We start from the raw sequence: 19154 nt of genomic DNA on the forward strand, positions 1-19154 counted from the left end.
TACCCTACATGAAGTGGTCAAATGCAACAGGGGTCCTTACCTTCAGGAAGCAACGCTCCATAGATCTACTGATGCCAGCATGAGCCTCCCGAGGGGGTATGGATGACCAAACCAGGTGGAAAGGGGAAATGACGCTGCCCTCTCTGAGGCACTGCTTTCTACCTTGGCGCTCCAGGAGACCTGAGGCCTGCTTTAAACACAATGCCTCTTAGAGCTCCTGCATGGGCAGTGAACTATCCCAAGTGTGGGGCTGTGGCTGCATTCCCCAATCAACCCCCAGAACAACATTTCTGGTTGTTTTGACGCTTCCTTAATGAAGTCCACTGAGCTGTGGGTGAGATGGTAAATCCAGCACCACAAAACCACTCTAGGCTGCAGGCCAGCTTTTCAAAAATCAATCTTCAAACCTCTCTGTTTGATGTGCTACATAAACAATACAGAGGTTTGCCAGTTTTAAATGTTTTCTACTTCATGGTCTCTACAGGAGAAATAAACTCTTCTCTCCTCAAAGGCTCTTCGAAATAGGTGTTTACAGGGTAGATAATTCAATGTATCAGGTACATAATATAGTGCAAAAAAACAGGTCAAATGGTCACCCTGGTCTTCAGCAAGTGAAGGGGAGCAAAGAGCAGTGGATTTGGGTAGAGGGGGAACTGCTGGCTCTGATATTCTCTTCTTTCCCTCCAGTCCTATTGGGATCAGGGACTGCAGGTAGCAAAAGGTGGGAGGGATGGAGTTGAGGATACAGCTTCTGTCCTTGGCCTTCTCCCGCCTTCCTGTAGACTGGGATTGTTATTGTAAATTAATGCTCCCTCCCTCAGCATTTACTTGTATCATTGTTCCCTCACTCTTCCAGGAGGGTTGTTTGAGGCTAGGAACACTATGGGAGCATGACTGCTGTGGCTGCAAAGAGACTGGGGATGTCAGGAAGCAAAGATTGTCTTGGCACTGTGTAGTGTAAAGGTCTAGGATAGTACCCCATTAAAAAGTTTGTGAGCCCTCTAGTGATACTGCTGTGTTGTATGTTTTAGAAGTGGCCAGATGCCAGCCAGAGCTGCAGGATCTGTGTAGTTAGGCCTTGAATGTTTGTGCATTGTTCGTAAATACAAAAAAAACCAGGAGTACTTGTGGCACCTTAAAGACTAACAAATTTATTTTAGCATGAGCTTTCGTGAGCTAAAGCTCACTTCTTCGGATGCATAGAATGGAACACACAGACAGGAGATATTTATACATACAGAGAACATGAAAAGGTGGAAGTATGCATACCAACAGGCAGAGTCTAATCAATTGAGATGAGCTATCGTTAGCAGGAGGAAAAAAAACTTTTTGAAGTGATAATTAAGATGGCCCATAGAAGGTGTGAGGAGAACTTAACATAGGGAAATAGATTTAATTGGTGTAATGACCCAACCATTCCCAGTCTTTGTTTAGACCACAGTTAATAGTATCTAGTTTGCATATTAATTCAAGTTCAGCAGTCTCTCTTTGGAGTCTGTTTTTGAAGTTTTTTTGTTGCAAAATTGCCACCTTCACGCCTGCGGGAGGTCCACCGGAGCCGCGGGACCGGTGACCGCCAGAGCGCCCCCCGCGGCATGCCGCTGTGCTTGGGGCGGCGAAATTCCTAGAGCCGCCCCGTGTGCCCCGGTGGTTTGTTCACATCATTGTTTTGTAAAGTGCAAGAGCCACAAAACTTTGTTTGCATGAGGAAGAAAGGGTATTAAACACAAGACAACAAACCTGTTTTAAAATCCTAGTGTACACAGTGCAATTTCTCTTCCACCAGCTCATGTGTCAAAACTTGCCCTACATCCACTAGGATTTTAACACCTGTTGGCTATTGTATATTTAAAATATACTTCCCCCCTCTACACTACATATAACCCATCTAGCTGGCTGTGGCCTGCAGTAAATCTGCCAGGATGTGAAGGTTTGAAGGGGGTTGAACTTTTCTCCCATTCCACGAGAGGAGAAAATATCACCTTTCCAACGGAACTATCAGGCAGAAACTCCACAAGCACAAAACTCACTGACTTTCTCATACACTATGCAGAATTAATCCACTGAGGGGACAATTTGGCTATTATTGCATACTTAGCTGGCCTATCATAATAGCACCAATGATTTCTTGCCAACTCTTAACACACTTTTCTAACACAGCTTCTTTCACATCCTTTCTTATTTTCTCTTATCTGCTATCTTAAAATAAAAAAACACATGGAAATTCACAGGGAAAAAAATCTATATTTATTTAAATAACATTAAAGCTGGGCTGGAATATACCAGGTCTGGCATTAAGTACAATACAGGCAAGTGACTGCTTAAGGGAAGGCCTCCAGGGAAGCCTCAGTAGCTCTCTGCCCCACCTCCCATTATGGATTTCCCTCCATGTCCGTAGCAACCTGCCACCATATCACCAAAGACCGATGAGTGAACGGTAGGGAGAGGGGGGTATCATCAAATGTACACTGTTTCATAACCATATTTGTATATATTTGCTTTTTTATTATTATTCGAAGTAGATCAAGTAAAAGACAACTATCTCTATCTATCCTCTACTTACCCACCATTAATTGTTTGCTATTTTAACTCTCAATCCATGTTTGCATGTCCACTCTGTCAGCTTGAATTGGACAGGAAAAAGGCACCAGTTCAGAGCATTTCTTCTAGTGTTTTAGGGCTTGATTTCCCTCACATACAGTCTTGTACATCAGGAATAACTCCACTGAAGCCAGTGGAATTAAACCCTTGTTTATGCTGATGCGTGAGAGTCAGGACTCTGATGTCCAAAGCTCTGCTCTCTTTCACTAGCCAGGATCAGAAGCCCAGCCTCAATTTTTCCTTCACCTTAAGAGATCTTGTCCTTTAGATTTTGATGGTGAAGCAATCTCAGCCACTGTGGCCTCTCATATTTGGTATTCTTATTTTACAGGGGTGCTGGCGGAAATGTTAGAGTCCAATAAAGGCTGCACTGGATCCAAGGAAATGCATTCTGTGATGTTGAAATATTCAGATGCTATGATGATGAGGCCAGAAAGGATGGTGCATAAAGATGTGATCAGCACCCTCTATAATTTATACATGTGTGCTGACTTGGCCTCAGAGACCCCAGCCAGCTGCTGAAATGAATGATCTCTTCAGGAAATGGTGTAGCAGAGGAGGGGAGGTGAAGTTCGGTGAGGGGGAGGTCTGGGCAGGCCAGGATGTGGGATCACAATAAAGCTGCTTTTGCAGCATTAACATGGCCAGTCCTGAAGCATTTCAGAATTTGTCCCTAAATGTTTAATGAAACTGCTATAAAAAAAAAGCAAAAAGAGAATTCAACAAGATAGACAAAATATGTCCAGCTAAATAGCTGATAATTATTGATATTGTTCCATTCTGAGCCAGTACCACACATCAAACTAAAAACTGGGAGATCATTTTGTTGTTAATTTTAATTGGCTTCCTTTTCACAATGGATCAGAGAAGCCTAATAAATGGATTTCTAGTCAACAGATGATTTTTAACACCATCAGCTCAATAACTAAAACAAGACACACAGTCTCTCTTACATTTAGTTGGAAGCAAATGGTTCCTCTACAGAAGGAACAGATAGAGACAGAAAGGGTTTGATCTGCCTTAAATGATAGATGTTCTTCTCTAGTAGATGCCTTTTCCTTTTCAGTCCTCCCCCACCCATGGCTTGACAGGCATGTTGTCCTGTTTGTTTTCAATCTTTATTTTCTTTCCCTGATACCAGGTTGAAGTCTGACTAGCCTAAGCAGTTAAGTGTGTTTTCTGAAAGGAGTTTGTACAGGTTTCCTTAGCAACAAGAAGCATGCAAAATGTTTCTCCTCTGAGTGGACTTTTTCCTTTTCATTTTAGCAGGTTTCATAGAGATATCAAGGAGAGAGGTACTGGTTAGGTTCAAATTAATAAGGTAAACTGAAGCGAAAGGAATGGTGACAGTGTTTGGTTAATTTCTGAACAATACTGTACCAAGTTGCTCCTGCTTTCAGTGTTTGCTGTTAGATGTTTGCCTCTCTAATATCATTAGTATTTATATCTAAGGAGACCTGGAAAGAGATTATATTCAAGCACAGGCACAGCATTACCTCCATTATTTGATTCACTTTCATATAGAAATTAATGGTTGTAATTTGTAAAGGCTACACTCTTGCAGTAAAGGGCCTTTCTATATAATTTCTGCCTGCCACTGTTTTTGTTTTTATTGTGAAAGGTCATATAGTGCCACTGCAGATGTGCTACTGGCTTGTAATAAACATAGTTAATAAACACGATGCTCTAAATCATGCATAGCACAATAAATCACGTCTCCCATTATTTGAATACACTGCAAATCTGTACAGTAAGAGTTTAATTTCTCTGGCATTGTGGGAAATATGGTAGGTGCTAGTGATGAGAGCTCATGAAGAATTTTACTGTTATTAGGGTAATTATTTTTTCCCCACAACCTTTTTTTATTTCATCAAAAAATTCCATGAAAAATGTCAAGTTCACTGAAAACCTGAGAACTGACAACTTTTAGTTTTTGGCAACTGAAACGACCCAAAATTTCAGTTTTCTGATGAAAAGCAGAAAAAAATAGTTCAAAACTCCCCCCCCCCTTTTTTTAAAACAAAATGCCATTTTTCAACAAAAAAAAGTTGTTGAAAGCCCCCGCCCTCCCCCACTGGCTCCTACCTGTTTGTAGGGCCAGCCTGAGGTCCCCCTCGCAACTGGCACCTGGGGCCAGCCTAAGCCCTCCCAACCCCCACCTGTGCCTGGGACTGGCAGTCCGAGCCTTCTGCCACACACTGGACCACCCAAGGCCCCTCTTTCCTCCCTGCATGCGGGGCAGGCCAGACGGCCCAAGTCTCTCTCCCTAGCCCTCCCTCCAGTGCAGGACTGGCGTTGCCACTTGTCCCTCTCTCTCCCATACGTTCCTCCACACTTTGCTAGGGGTCCCAACCCACTTTTTTGACAAAACTGGGCATTTGTCCCATTTGCTCTTGCCAACTGATGATCAAAAAGTTGGGACTGCCAGGACGAAAAAGGGACCGTCCTGGCCACAACAGGACATATGGTCACCCTATCTGCGGCTCCTCTCACTTCAGGACTCACAGCACCTCCTTCATGACTTAACCCTGTGACAAGGTCACTAAGCGTTCCTCCTTCCAGGTACAGTCCATCAGCAGTCCTAGGCAGTCTTCTCATCCACAGCTTCAGTTCCATACCAGGACCTTGGTGACTGGTAGGGGAATCCTGGCCCACCCTAATTTCTGGGTTCTGGTTCAGGGATCCTCAGCTCAGCTGTTCTGGGCTTCCTCTCTCTGCCTTCACTGCTCCTTCCCTGATCTGCTTCCTACCACACCTGGTTCCCCTTCTCTCTCTGAGAGTACCAGCTCCAAGAACCTTTTGCCCTCTTCCCAGGGAATGGCTGCTAACTGCCTTCCTGCAGCCTTTCCCAGCAGCCTTTCTGTTGCCAGTTACCTGGCTTTATACAGGCCCTGCCTGTTCCTGCACAGCTGAGCCTGCTCTCCATCAGTTCCCTGTTCCCTGGGGGGAAGGAGAGCACAGTGGTTTGAGCATTGGCCTGCTAAACCCACAGCTGTGAGTTCAATCCTTGAGGGGACCACTTAGGGATCTGGGGCAAAAATCAGTACTTGGTCGTGCTAGTGAAAGCAGGGGGCTGGACTCAATGACCTTTCAAGGTACCTTCCAGTTCTAGGAGATAGGTATATCTCCAATTATATATTTAATATATCCCTGGCTCCTCCTCCTGGTGCAACCTACCTGGCCATCTTAATCCCTTCCAATCCTGTGTGGGGTGGACATGCTATCACAGCCTTCCTTCTGTGGGTAATTTATAACTTTTTGAACCAAATTCCTTTTTGTCTGTAAATTTTTCATGGTCTTAGCCCAGAGTCTAACTTTTTTTAAAGTTTGAACAAAATTGGGTTAGTCTTTCTAGAGTTCTTTATGTGAAAAAAACAACATTCCCCTTTATGTTCTGATCAGAAATTTTATGTATGACACTAAGGAAAATCTCTGCTCTTATGGAATGCAGCATGGGCTCTCAAATTTCAAGACATTAATAAATGGATGCAGCCACAGTAGGAGAAGTAGCTGGATGGGTAGTAAAATGCCTACCTTCTCCTCAAGTTGAAGACCTGCTCTTGATCAAGGATACCCTGATTGTTTCCAGGTGGTTTTGACATCTCTTTAGTTATAAGGTTCTTTCTAATATAAGTTTACTGAATAACAGGCACACTAAGAAAAGGGTTAATAAACTATCAATAGTTGCTAGGTAATCGTGTCCTGATCTCATGGAATTGTCCACCGATGAGTGTTGTTCTGATTATGTAATACTTCATGGCTGAGTGTGTTGTCACTCATTCTCTTGTTGCAGGGTCCTGGGCTTTACGAATTTGAGAGAAGTCTCTATCATGATCAGTTAAGTGTCTAGCAAAAGGCAATTTCTATTTTTCTAAATGTCTCCTTGTTTCTTACCAACTGTTTATCCAAACATAACAACTGGGATCTATTGAAGTCCTTTAGAAATAACTCTTGTGTCTAATTCACACCTTAGTCAATAATGTAAATTTCTCAGATCCTAGGACTGCACTGATGGATGTAACTATAAACATTTTGATTATGTTTCACTTTCCCCCCGTACCCTATGCAGGACTTAAAAACTCTCTTCATCAGAACTGCCTTAGGTTCAGAGCCCAGCATATCCTATTAAGGGCATTTGACTACAGAGAATTCTTCTTATACCTGACATGGCAGCTTAACAGATTAATGAATTAGTCTGTAATACCTTCTCCCTCTAATGACTGGTTCAAGTTTTGCTGCCATTACTTCGATTACCTCTATATTCTCTGGTGCTGAGCTCATCAATTCCTTATATTGACTGCACTGGCATTTGCTACTGTCAGAGAGGTAGAAAGAAACATTATCCTGTAAAGTCTGCATCGATCTAAAAGTAAAATTATAAACATATCCCTGTATTCTGACAGGATGAATAGGGCTAGTAACTGTATGAAACAACCAATGCACTAGGCAGCCTATCACTCTTTCTTCACATATATAATACTGCTAGGATAAGTTGTTGAATATAGTTTATACCAGCAGTAGTTCTCTGAAACTCAGTAGTTTCATGCAGTCACTGATATTATAAACCACAGTGGTTTGTTACAGTATTAACTTCCCTCTGTTTACCTCAGGCGGTTAATCAATGAACCAGCCATTAAGTGCTGGCAACATATGATTTTTCTAGGATTACTGCTAACATTTCTGCTGTAGTCAGGAGGGTTTTTCTGGCTGAGTTCAGCAATGGGGAAATCTGTAGCTGATCAGATTTGCTCTCCTATGCAAGTGTCACTGCAATTGATGGGATTTAATATGAAAGGCAAGATTTACTTACAGAAACCATTACTTTAAACCAGCTAGCCAGAAAATATTCATCTAAATATTGAAAAGGAATCCAGAGTTTGGGAGAAATAAGTTTTGCCTGTAACTGACCTAGTTTGTATGTCACAATGGTAAAAGGCAAGCTGGACCTGATTTTGTCCTTACATTTATTATAGTTTTTAAATAAAGCAGTCCTGTGTAACGGAAAACTTTCCTCAAAGAGGTGACCACAGGAATCTTGGGGATGGGGGGAGGCGAGGGAAGTCTGTATTTTAATCTGAATATTAGCCGATTTTTCCATGCAGTTTTGGACTGGTCTTTATAAAAACATCCAGGGATTGGCAAGGTCCAATCTTAAAAGGTGCTGAGCACTTCCCATGAGGTGTTGACTGCTCCATAGTGCCATTGGCAGGAAAAAGAGTGCAGGGAGCATGCTTCCACTCACAAGATACTTTGTGCCTTACAGCAGTGGCCCAAATGACCTTCTTGTTTCAACCTTTCACTTATTCCTAGAACCAAACTAATGCCCAGACCCTGAAAATGGGTTTGTTCCTCTACTTTAGGTACTTATATGATTCCCACTACCACAGTATCTGAACACCTCATCGTCTCTAATATATTTATCCTGACAACATTCCTGGGAAGTAGGGAACAATTATCCCCATTTCACTGGAGGGGGTGGGAAAGAAAATTGAAGCACAAAAAGGCTAGGTAACTTGTCCAAGGTCACACAGGAAGTTGGTGGCAGAGCAGGAAATTAAAGATAGGTTCCTGAGTCCCAAACTAGCATGCTAACCACTAGACCATCATTCCTATCTATTACTAGTTCAAAAACTAATCTTGTTTCTGTGTTGAATCTAAATGCATCTTCATGTTCCATTGGCAAGTCCACATCATCAATTTTTTTGTTTAATAAGTGGGTAGGCCATGTTTGAAGCAACATGATGTAACTATGTAGCATATGCTTATATTCCTCAATGTTTTTGTAGTATCATAAAAAGTATAACATTCAGTGATGGTGCATGCCAACTCATTCAAATAAGATATGTAATTTATATTAGCACAGGGTCTGCCTGCAAGACTTGCTTTGCATGATCAGGGCCTTAACCCATAAACTGTTCAAGGAATAGATTGTGTTGGATTTTCAAGAGCGCTCAGCCTTGGCCTATCCCAGCTGCCAATGAAGTCAGATGGAGTTTTTAAAGATGCCACTCAACGTATTCTGCCAAGAGCCTAGACACTAACTGGTGCTGCAAAATAATATAGATACACTATTTGGTGCTGTAAAATAATTATATATATGATATGTAGTTAAGTTCCCTGAGGAAAATGATCAACTTTTACATAACTTTCCAAGCACCCAAAATGTTAACCTTATTTTAATCTTTGGAATTAACTAAAACAAAATTCCCTGAAACTGTTAGTTCATTATTTCACCTGATTTATTTTTCAACCCGAGTTCCTAATAAATAAAACACAAAACTTCCCTTATAAAAATACTTTCCCTTTTACTTGTCTTCAGCTCTCACCTTCTCATACCTCTGATTTACGTGACTTTAACTTACATGATTTTGTATTGAGGTTCACATATGAATGGACCCTTGTGCTCACCTACCTATGTTGATCTCATTGTAGGATTGGGGAAAATTTTTCACATCCCTGAGCACAGTAGCTGGGTCAACTTAACTATTTAGTATAGACCTGGCCTGAGCATTTTCTCCCTCCAATGGGAGGGCAGCACTGATGATACAGAGCCAGTGAAGAGACACAGAACCTCTCTGTGTTTGGCCTTGTTCTGCTTCTATTTCACCTGGGTCTCAGATGATCTGTGGAGTTTAGGGGTTGGCATCATTCACAGCCTCCTCTTCATAGGAAGCAAACTCCATCCTCTCTGATGGAATGAATGGAGAGAAAATTGTGTAAGGAGAATTTGCTGAGCTTTCTTCTCCTTCCACCCCATGGGAGGGCGCAATCGAGCCTTGAATAAGGAACTTGGAAATAGGCCCACAGTGTATTGATAACGAGGCTTCATTTTCTCCATTTAATTAATCTCTTCCTCTGCTAACAAGATTGGAGAGCAATTTTTAGAACCAAGAGAGACCTTCCCTCACAGCTGGACCGGTTTCCCATATTTTCTCAGCTGTAGCTCAATCCCTCTCTGGATTTTACTGTCCTGCCCTTGCCTCTATCTCATCTGCTCTACTTTGTTCCCTCACCTGTTGTATAGATATATTTCTCATCCCTCTTACCATAAACAACCTGCACTACCATTCCATATCACAATTCTCCTATCTCTCTTAGTTCTCATCATATTTTCTACCTTCTGCCATCAATATCTGAACGCTTCTCACTTCTCCTCTATCTCATGTGGATTAGATACACAATAGGAATGGAAGGTCTTGGCTACATTTTCACTTATCCTTTCAAAGTATATTAAATCTTTTATTAAACTCCGATATATTTTCAAATGTGTTTGTAGGAAACCAAACTGCTACAAACCTAGAGCTTGGCTTATATTCAGAAATAAATAAATAAAATAAAATAATTCCCATCAAATTGTTTGTTTTGCTGTTTAATAAAGGCAAAATGGGATGACAACATTACTGTACAACTCAGTGTTTCTATAAAAGAATCACACAGAGAACAGGAGAAGCTTTCATTTTGTTTTTTACTCTATGCGTAATAACATCTCTTAATAGAAGTTTTAAAACCAGTGAAACAATAGGTTTCTGATTATTCATGCTCTAAAAATGTCAGTGGACTTTCAACTTGAATTTGAGACCAAGATTCATAAAATCAAAGAATCTCTTTCTAGATAACACCAACATCTGCTAAAATACAGATTCTTAATTAAGAAATTAGATTTCATACTAATACAATTCGCCCTTTTAAGCATCTGCACTTTCAAGTTTTATACATGTTGATGTTACTTTTTCCTATTTGCTTTTACTCAGATGCCCTTTCTTGTCTGTGATCTTTTCCAGGGTTTGTCTAAGGCCTTGTCTACATTACAGAGTTTTGTCAACAAGCGCTATCATAAAAATAGGTATTGCATGTTCACACTTGCTCCCTTTGTCAGCAAAGTCCACAGTTGGGGCATTATCATCTGCAGTGTGAGCAATGCACTGTAGGTACCTATTTCACAGTCCAGCTCGACACCTTCTGCCACTAGGTCTTGTAGGAAGGTGAAGCGGATCGTGGTGCATCTTGGGACCAAGCTCAATGTCCCATGATGCATTGTTTTCTGTCCCAGCATTCCATGGGTTTCTGGCTTTCTTTTGCAGCATTTTTCAATGGCCCTTGTTTGCTGTGTATCCTGGCATCTCTGCTAACTGTCATTAAGACATTGCGACTGGCAATGCAGTTAATCACAAAGTTCCTAACTGAAGAAGACTCCAAGTTGCCTGACATGCTGTGTGATATGGATAGGAGCAACTTTAGATTGCTTTTGGCATTCACGGAATAGCTGCAGACAGTGGAGCATCACTTTTGAGCTTGGGAAACAAGCACTGAATGGTGGGATTGTATCATCATGCAGGTCTGAGATGATGAGCAGTGGCTACAGAACTTTCGGATGCATAAAGCCACCTTCCTGGAACTGTGTGCAGATCTCACCCCAGCACTATGGTGCAAGGACACCAGAATGAGAGCTGCCCTATTGGTAGAGAAGCATGTGGCAATCGCTGTGTGGAAGCTGGCGACTCCATACTGCTACCGGTTGGTCGCGAATCAATTTGGAATCGGGAAGTCGACCACTGGGGCTGCATTAATGCAAGTGTGCAGGGCAATTAATCGCATCTTGCTATGAAGGACTGTGACTCTGGGAAATGTGCGTGAAATAGTGGATGGCGCTGCAGAAATGAGTTTCCCTAACTGTGGAGGGGTGATAGATGGCACACATATTCCAATTTTGGCACCAGACCACCATGCGACAGAGTACAGCAATAAGATGGGGCACATCTCCATGGTAAAGCAGGTGCTTGTGGATCACCATGGGCGTTTCACTGACATCAGTGTGGGGTGGTCTGGGAAGGTGCATGACACACACATATTCTGGATTACCAGCCCCTATAGAAAGCTACAAGTGGGGACTTTCTTTCCAGACCAGAAGATTACAGTGGGGGACGCCCATAGTGATCCTGGGAGACCTGGCGTACCCCTTATAGCCATGGCTCATGAAACCTTACACAGGAAACCTGGACAGCAGTAAGGAGCAGTTCAACAACAGGCTGAGTAGGTGCCGGATGACTGTGTAATGTGCCTTTGGCAGATTAAAGGCACACTGGTGATGCCTTTATGGCAGGTTAGACCTCAATGAGGATAATATTCCCATAGTCATAGCTGAGTGTTGTACATTGCATAATCTTTGTGAAGCTAAGGGTGAAAGGTTTGCTCAGGGGTGGAGTGTTGAGGCAGACCGCTTGGCTGCCTATTTGGAGCAGCCAGATACCAGAGCTACCAGAGGGGACCGGAAGGGGGCAATTCAAATCAGGGAGGCTCTGAGGCAACACTTTGAAAATGAGAACCAGTAATGCATATCTCTGTGACTGGTGCTGCAATGTTACATTAAATGTAGCTTTTCTAGGAAGCAATGGTGAAATTTGGGGCCTTATATTCCAGTAAGCAAATGATTAAACTGCCTGTGTATGTATTGGTAGTGCCTGCTATCTCAATTTGTAGGAAACAAATAAAGATGAGTTACCCTTCAAAAACGTTGCTTTCATTGCACAAGAAACAACACACACACACACACACACAGACACTTGGTGGGAAAGGAGGTACTGGGGCAGGGCAGACTTTCAGAGCTGTGTGCAGGTCCAGCTATCATTCTGAAAGTTGTCCGAGGTGGTGGAGTGAAGAGGAAACCCAGAAGACCCGGACTGTGGAAAGGATTGTGTGGGCGGAGTTGGGGGGAGGAGCACATAAAAGAGTTCTGAATGTGCTGCAAAGGAGGGTGGGCATGCATCTGCTCAAGCTGCAATATTATTAAGGGCTTCAGCATCTGCGTTTGCTCCTCCATGACTTTTGTCATCCACTCAGTAGTGTCCTTAACAAACTCCTGCCTTTCTTTTCTGTCCTGCCTTTTGCCTTTCCTCCACTCCTTGCATTCCCTTTTCTCTGCATTGGAGAAGTGCAGAACATCTGTGTCGACACAGCCCTGTCGCTAAAAGCTGCGTGGTGTAGATAAGCCCTCAGTTTCATTTTGGGGCTGTTTGAGTTTGGATGGAGCTGAGAAAGAAGAAAAACAGCTCAGGGTGTATCTGATTAACACCCACTCCCCACAAAGGGAGTCTTTGAATTGCTGTGAATCTGGTGCATGGTCAGATAGTTCAAGCCCAGTGGAGAACCAACTTGGCTACCTAAAGCCAGCCAAGACTTCCACAGGACTCTAGGCGAGGGAGCCAGGAGAGGGTTCTTCCCCACCCAAGGATGAAAATGCTAAGGGGACCCTTTTGTTTTCTTTAAGCCAGCCAAGGTTCTCAGCACTGCATCTCCAGACTCATCGTCGGTATTCCAACTTCCTGGGAAGGTTCCAGGAATGGAACTGGGGTTTGTGGTGCAGTTATGAATAGTGGCAGGTGGAGTATTGATTGTATTATGAATGTTTTATCATGTATTATTTGACCTTAATCCTTTTCTTCCCTAAAGCCTCTGTTTCTTGTCCCCAGTAAAGTCCCCCTTTGCTACATTTTTAGGTGTACCATTTCATTTGCTGAAATTTGTATTACTGTATTTTGTTTCTTGTGTACTGGGTTATATTCCTAATATTAGTTATTCACAAGGGATCGCACCCCTTGTGTCCCAGGTAGAGAGAGGAATCACCTTGGGTGATGGCACCAGGCATCACAAAAAGAACCCAGGACCCAACCCATGTGAGGAGGGAGGAGAAGCCACTCTCATCAGCAAGCGCCCGGGAGGAGGCTTGAGCCACACCTCTGGGGAGGGGCTACAACAGTTTATATCTACACGAAGAACAAGTATTTGATAATGGGCTCTTCAGTCTAGCAGGGAAAGGTATAACATGACCCAATGGCTGGAATTTGAAGCTAGACAAATTCAGACTGGAAATAAAGCATATGTTTTTAACAGTAAAACCAAATAACCACTGGAACAATTTACCAAGGGTCATGGTGGATTCTCCATCACTGACAATTTTTAAATCAAGACTGGATATTTTTCTAAAAGATCTATTCTAGGAATTATTTCAGGTAAATTCTGTGGCCTGTGTCATACAGGAGCTCAGACAAGGATGATCACAATGTTCACTTCTGACCTTGGAATCTATGTATCTCTTAACCTTTCAGACAATAGACTAATTAAGTAGAACACCAGGTCATAGATACTATCCCTAGGGGAATGTGTTACTATATATTTTTCCCTTTTGATGTACAGCTGCAATATTAGGTCAGGCATGATCTTCTTATATAATCCAATAATTAGTTCTAGGGGCTAGGGAGTGAGTCTCTATACTGGAGATAACTGGTTTAGCCTGAGAAAAATAAACCTAAAGATATTGAAGGAGTATCATTTCTGTGATTAAAAGTGAAATAATGTGGCACATAACTGGAAATATTATCCTGTAGCTGCATTGGCTGCTTTCCCACAGTTAGTCATCCTCAATACAGAATTGCATTGTATACAACTACAGGATAATATTTCCAATCATGTGCCACGTTTATTTCACTTTTGATCACAGAAATAATACTCCTACACTATCTTTAGGCTCATCGTCTTCAGGCTAAACCAGTTACCGTGTATGTGTGTGTGGTCAGGGCCACCCATAGGGGGGACAAGAGGGGCAATTTGCCCCAGGCCCCGGGCCCCACAGGGGCCCCGTGAGCCCTGGCCCGGTGGCGGTCTGGATCTTCGGCAGCATTTCGGCGACTGCCGAAGACGCGGAGCGACTGAAGGGCCCCCCGCCGCCGAAATGCCGCCGAAGACCCGGACCGCCGCCGGGTGAGTACAAGCGCCGCAGCTCCCCCACTTTGCCCCAGACCCCCTGAATCCTCTGGGCGGCCCTGTGTGTGGTAGTATAGTCAGTGCTGTACAAACAGAGCTGGTCTGCTCCCTAAGGAATTTACAGACCAAATTAGTCCCAGAAAGATAATATATGTATTAGGTAGGACCTGTCTGAAGGAAGACAAGCTGAAAGCCGGTGTTGAGACATGCCTTATTTTGCGCACCTCTGAAGCATCTATTTTAACATTTCAAAACTACATAAAATACATATATGACCCCTCCCCAGATCTTCATGCTGGCCTTCATTCTGGACACTGCCCATAAACCATATTATACACAACTAATTTATTTTTTTTAAAAATCAGAGGAATAAACAAGATGTCTTCCCAATATAAAGCACATTTCATTATAATTTCTTTTGCACTTTGTGTGCCCTCGCCCTTCCTCTGTTTGTCATCCCTTGCTGTGTTAAAGCCAATGTATAGTGCAAGCTCCTCGGTTCAGGGACCTCATATTGGTTGTAAAGTGCCTGCACTGCTAGAGCAACATCCTTTGCTGGTTACTGAAGTGAATCGTTGGGACAATTCGTGTGAGTTAGGACAGTGAGTGAAATCCTGACCCCTTTGAAGTTAGTGGGAGTTTTTCCACTGACTTTGGAGGACCCAGGATTTTAGTCAATGTGTGTGTGTTGCAGAATTGCTCTGTGTTTGTCAGGGAGGTCATGGAAGTCACGGATTCTGTGACTTTCCATGACCTCCGTGACTTCTGCAGCAGCCCAGAGTGGCTGGCCCAGGAGCTGCCTGTGCAGCTCGGGCAGCCCCTGGGCCAGTCGCACTGACTGCTGCTGGGGCAGTCTCAGCAGGAGTTTGGGTGTGGGGGGCTCAGGGTTGGGGTGCGGGGTGGTGCTTTTCTCAGGAGGGCTCCCTGGAAAGGCGACAGGAACTCCCCTCCCTCAGCTCCTAGCTCCACGTGCTGCCTCCGCCTGAAGGGCACTGCACTCCCAGTGGCCAATGGGAGCTGCAGAACCAAGACTTCCGATGGAGTGGAGGCAGCACATGGAATTAGGAGCTGGAGTCAGCCCCACCAACACCCCCCTATACCAACACCCCTGTAGCATCCGCACGCCCTCCAGGCTGCAACTCCCCCCACGAGCACCTGTGGCACCCCCCGGGGCCACGATCCCCCCAGCACCCACAGCGCTCAACCTCCCCAGCAGCCACGGCACCCCCCTGGGCAATGCCCCCCGAGCACCCATGGTGCTTCCCTGGGCCGCACCCCCCCAGCACCTGTGGTGCATGCCCCCTCCAGTACCCACGGTGCTCCCAGAACCCCCCCCAGAGACGACTCCCCAAATTTTAGTCAGGGGTATATAGCAAAAGTCATGGACTGGTCATGGGCCATGAATTTTTGTTTACTGCCCGTGACCTGTCCATGACTTTTACTAAAAATACCCCTGACTAAAACATAGCCTTAGTAATAATATATGTTGATCATTATTCAAACTCAGGATTACTTAGCTTGCATTGTATTCCAGTACAATTAATATACAATGCAAGATAAAATATTAAGATACAAAGCTTCCTATAGATAAGTTAATGACTTCAGCCTGGTTAATTATTAATAATTCATAATTAGTTTTACAGTACCAAAAAGTGTGCATGTCCAGAAGAGTTTTCAATCTGTTATTATACATGGTTTAGTGACAGGGTGACCAAGTGGGGGAATGAATGAGATTAATAATAATCTGATCACATGATGACTCACTTCAGTTACATGCATCCTGAACTTTCATTGTAAATAAGGTGTTTTAATTAGTGCACTTCATTTTAGCAACATAGCAAAAGTGAGATTTAAGAGCAATCAGGTTCTGGAAGACCATTCCATACATAGGAGCAGCACGGGAAAAAATGCAGGTGGAGCAGAAAACCAATGAATAGCAACACTGTTATCAGTTGCAGAGTAGAGAGGGTAATGGGAAGATGGTAGGAAACAAGGTCAGTGATATGTACCAGGGCCTGTCTATCCAAGATTTAAATCCAGCTCATCACAGACATTGGATCAGGCACAGAGTTTCAATACAAATCCTGATCTGAGCTTTTGTGAAGTTCAGTGGCATTTGGACCCTGGGTTTTAGTTGTGTCCACTTTAATTAAGGATTAATTGTCACCCTCAATTATGAATTCCCTGGCATTTGCTGTATCATAATTTTAATGGTATTTAAATAACCAAAGTTTTGTTGCTGATGGATGTTTGTTTTGTTTTACTGTGAACACACTGCGGTCACTGCTGATCAATCTTTAGGCTACTGAAGACGCATGCAAAGCCGAGCCTGTACATAGATCTGCCTTTGTATGAAATGGGTAATGTGTACTTTAGTATTTAAAATAGAAATGAGTCAAGCAAATCATATGTTTGCTATTTGCAGAAACTTCTAAAAGGTTGGGTGGCTTTTTTTGTTCCTTCTAAAGTTATATTAGAAAGAATTTCCATAGTGCTACTGCAGATCTGAATAAACCATAGCATGCCAAAATTCCTATCTAAATATCTCATGAATTTTAACTGTTTCTGACAAATATGGATTTCTGTCATTTAACAGTGGGTAGAACTAGATGATGGTTTGGGATTAAGATTTTTTTAAAGATATAAACAGGGTGCTAATGAATTCAAGCTAATCAGCGTATTGGGTTGGTCAAAGTGCAGCCATTAACCAAATGCCTCTAAAGTTCTCCACTGTGGCCACCCATGTTCATAATATGGAGTTGTCATGTGAGGATTACAGGTCCCTGCATACAGTATGCTCCAATCTTGATCTGAGCAACTTGGCATTTTGTATCAACACAGGGCATTACGTAATACCTACAGGGCACATTCTCATATGAGAGATTAGGGCAGCTGCAGTCTGCTCCATTTTCTCTAAATTAGGTGCTGCCCTCAGGCTTTTGGCATCTCTCCAACGTGTCATACTGTTGGCCAAGTTGGGGTGCTTCTGATGTAAGTGGTGACATGCTGCAAAATAGCATAACAAGCCTTGCAGGCCCCTGCTAATCACAACATTGGTTTCAGATGGCAAGTGCCACCTTGTTGCTGTTGGGTTTTATTATTATTATTATTATTATGCTTGGATTTTTTCTCTCATAGGGGGTGTGCATGTGTATCTTGTCCATGTGTCTGTTTGGAGTGGGAGTGGAAAAATAATAATCATCTCGACTAGCAGGTTGAGATCTGGAAACATGTTCCTGGAACAGTATTTTGGATCAAACACCTAGCATTTAAAAATGAAAAGATCCATCAGCTGTTGTAAATTCTACATATTCATTTGCATTATGGTGTTAGTGGCAATGCACATGCTTTCTTCATATTTAACAGGTGAGTTTTCTTAATCCATTGAAATTCCCCCCATCATTGATATTAGTGGAGCATGTTTGCTAGTTTTATTATTTCCACACTGTGTTTACACAGTAACATAATACACAACAAGATAACACTGTGGAGTGGGAAGGGTACAGAGCGCCTGAATTCAGTTTATACCTATGCTTGCCTTCCCATTGTCCTGTGTAGCTGCTTGGGTGCTTTCCAGTTTTGGAATCTCCATCCTTTCCCTGTTATGTTGTGAATTTATTTGTTCCAAGGAGATGGCTCTGATTTCTAAGTCTTTGAAGACAACAGCTGAATTCAGATTTTTACATGTAAGAAAAATCTTAATATATTTATTTGCATTTTTTAAAAAAATAAACACACTTTGTTAATCCTCTGGGATCTTTTTGTATCTACAAAATGTGTGAACTTGAATCTTCACATACATATGAAAAAATGTGTGAACATTTTAAAATTTACAAGCTTTATATGAATCTATAGAACTTCTTTGTAGTAAACTTTATTAACTAATGCTTTTAACAGAGATAAAAATAAGCAAGTTACATAACCATGGAAGGCTCCCACAGCCTTCACCTTTTCCCCACAAATGACATGCTCAACATTCTTGGCTAGAGTTTTATTTAAAACACATTTTAAAGACACAACTGTAAAACATTAGATCCCTCCAAAAAGCAAGTGTTATAAATTGACTAACAGGAAGAAACTAGGCAGACCCGCTGTGCAACCCTGGACAAGTCTCCACCAGACTCAAATCCTATACAGACACCAACCATATACGTCAGACAGAGATAGTGCCTCTTCCAAATTCACCTAACTTGGAATAACAACAAATGACTTTCCAAAGTCTGTAATCTCCCTATTGACTTCCTTCCTGCTCTCATTCATTGCTTTCATCTCTCTTGTGTGCCAAACCTTTCCAAGAGAAGACATTGGACTAGATTATAGGCAACCTGCAGTTCAAAACCTGAATAAAGACTAGGTCTCAGCCTATTCTAAAATTTAGGTTCACACCCAGGAAGATTCCCACATTGATGTTTTATCTCCAGATTAAGCACCAGTCTTTGAGGTTTCAGCAACTACATGTACTTCTTTCCTGTACTACAACTGTAGCTCTTTATGTTATCTGATCCTATTACAGCTCATGATATAAGCATGGTTGGGATAAATTAGTATTTGCCTGGGAAACTTGGGCACTGCAGGACGTGATGCTGATGATTTAATAGGTAGCACTCTTCTCTTTGAGTCAGGACTGAACTTGTGTTCTAGAATGGGGAAAGCTGTGCTGCTGGAGATGCTATCTTTAGAATTAGATTAAAATCAAGACCGTGATCATGTCTAGTCATTGAAGCTGGGCTGGACCTTGGGGTAAGCATTGGGGTAAGGAACCCCTATGTCCTGGCCAAATTCCTGCCTGGGTAGAT

The sequence above is a fragment of the Mauremys mutica genome, chromosome 2 (genome assembly GCF_020497125.1).
Source record: "Mauremys mutica isolate MM-2020 ecotype Southern chromosome 2, ASM2049712v1, whole genome shotgun sequence".
In the NCBI taxonomy this organism is placed as follows: Eukaryota; Metazoa; Chordata; order Testudines; family Geoemydidae; genus Mauremys; species Mauremys mutica.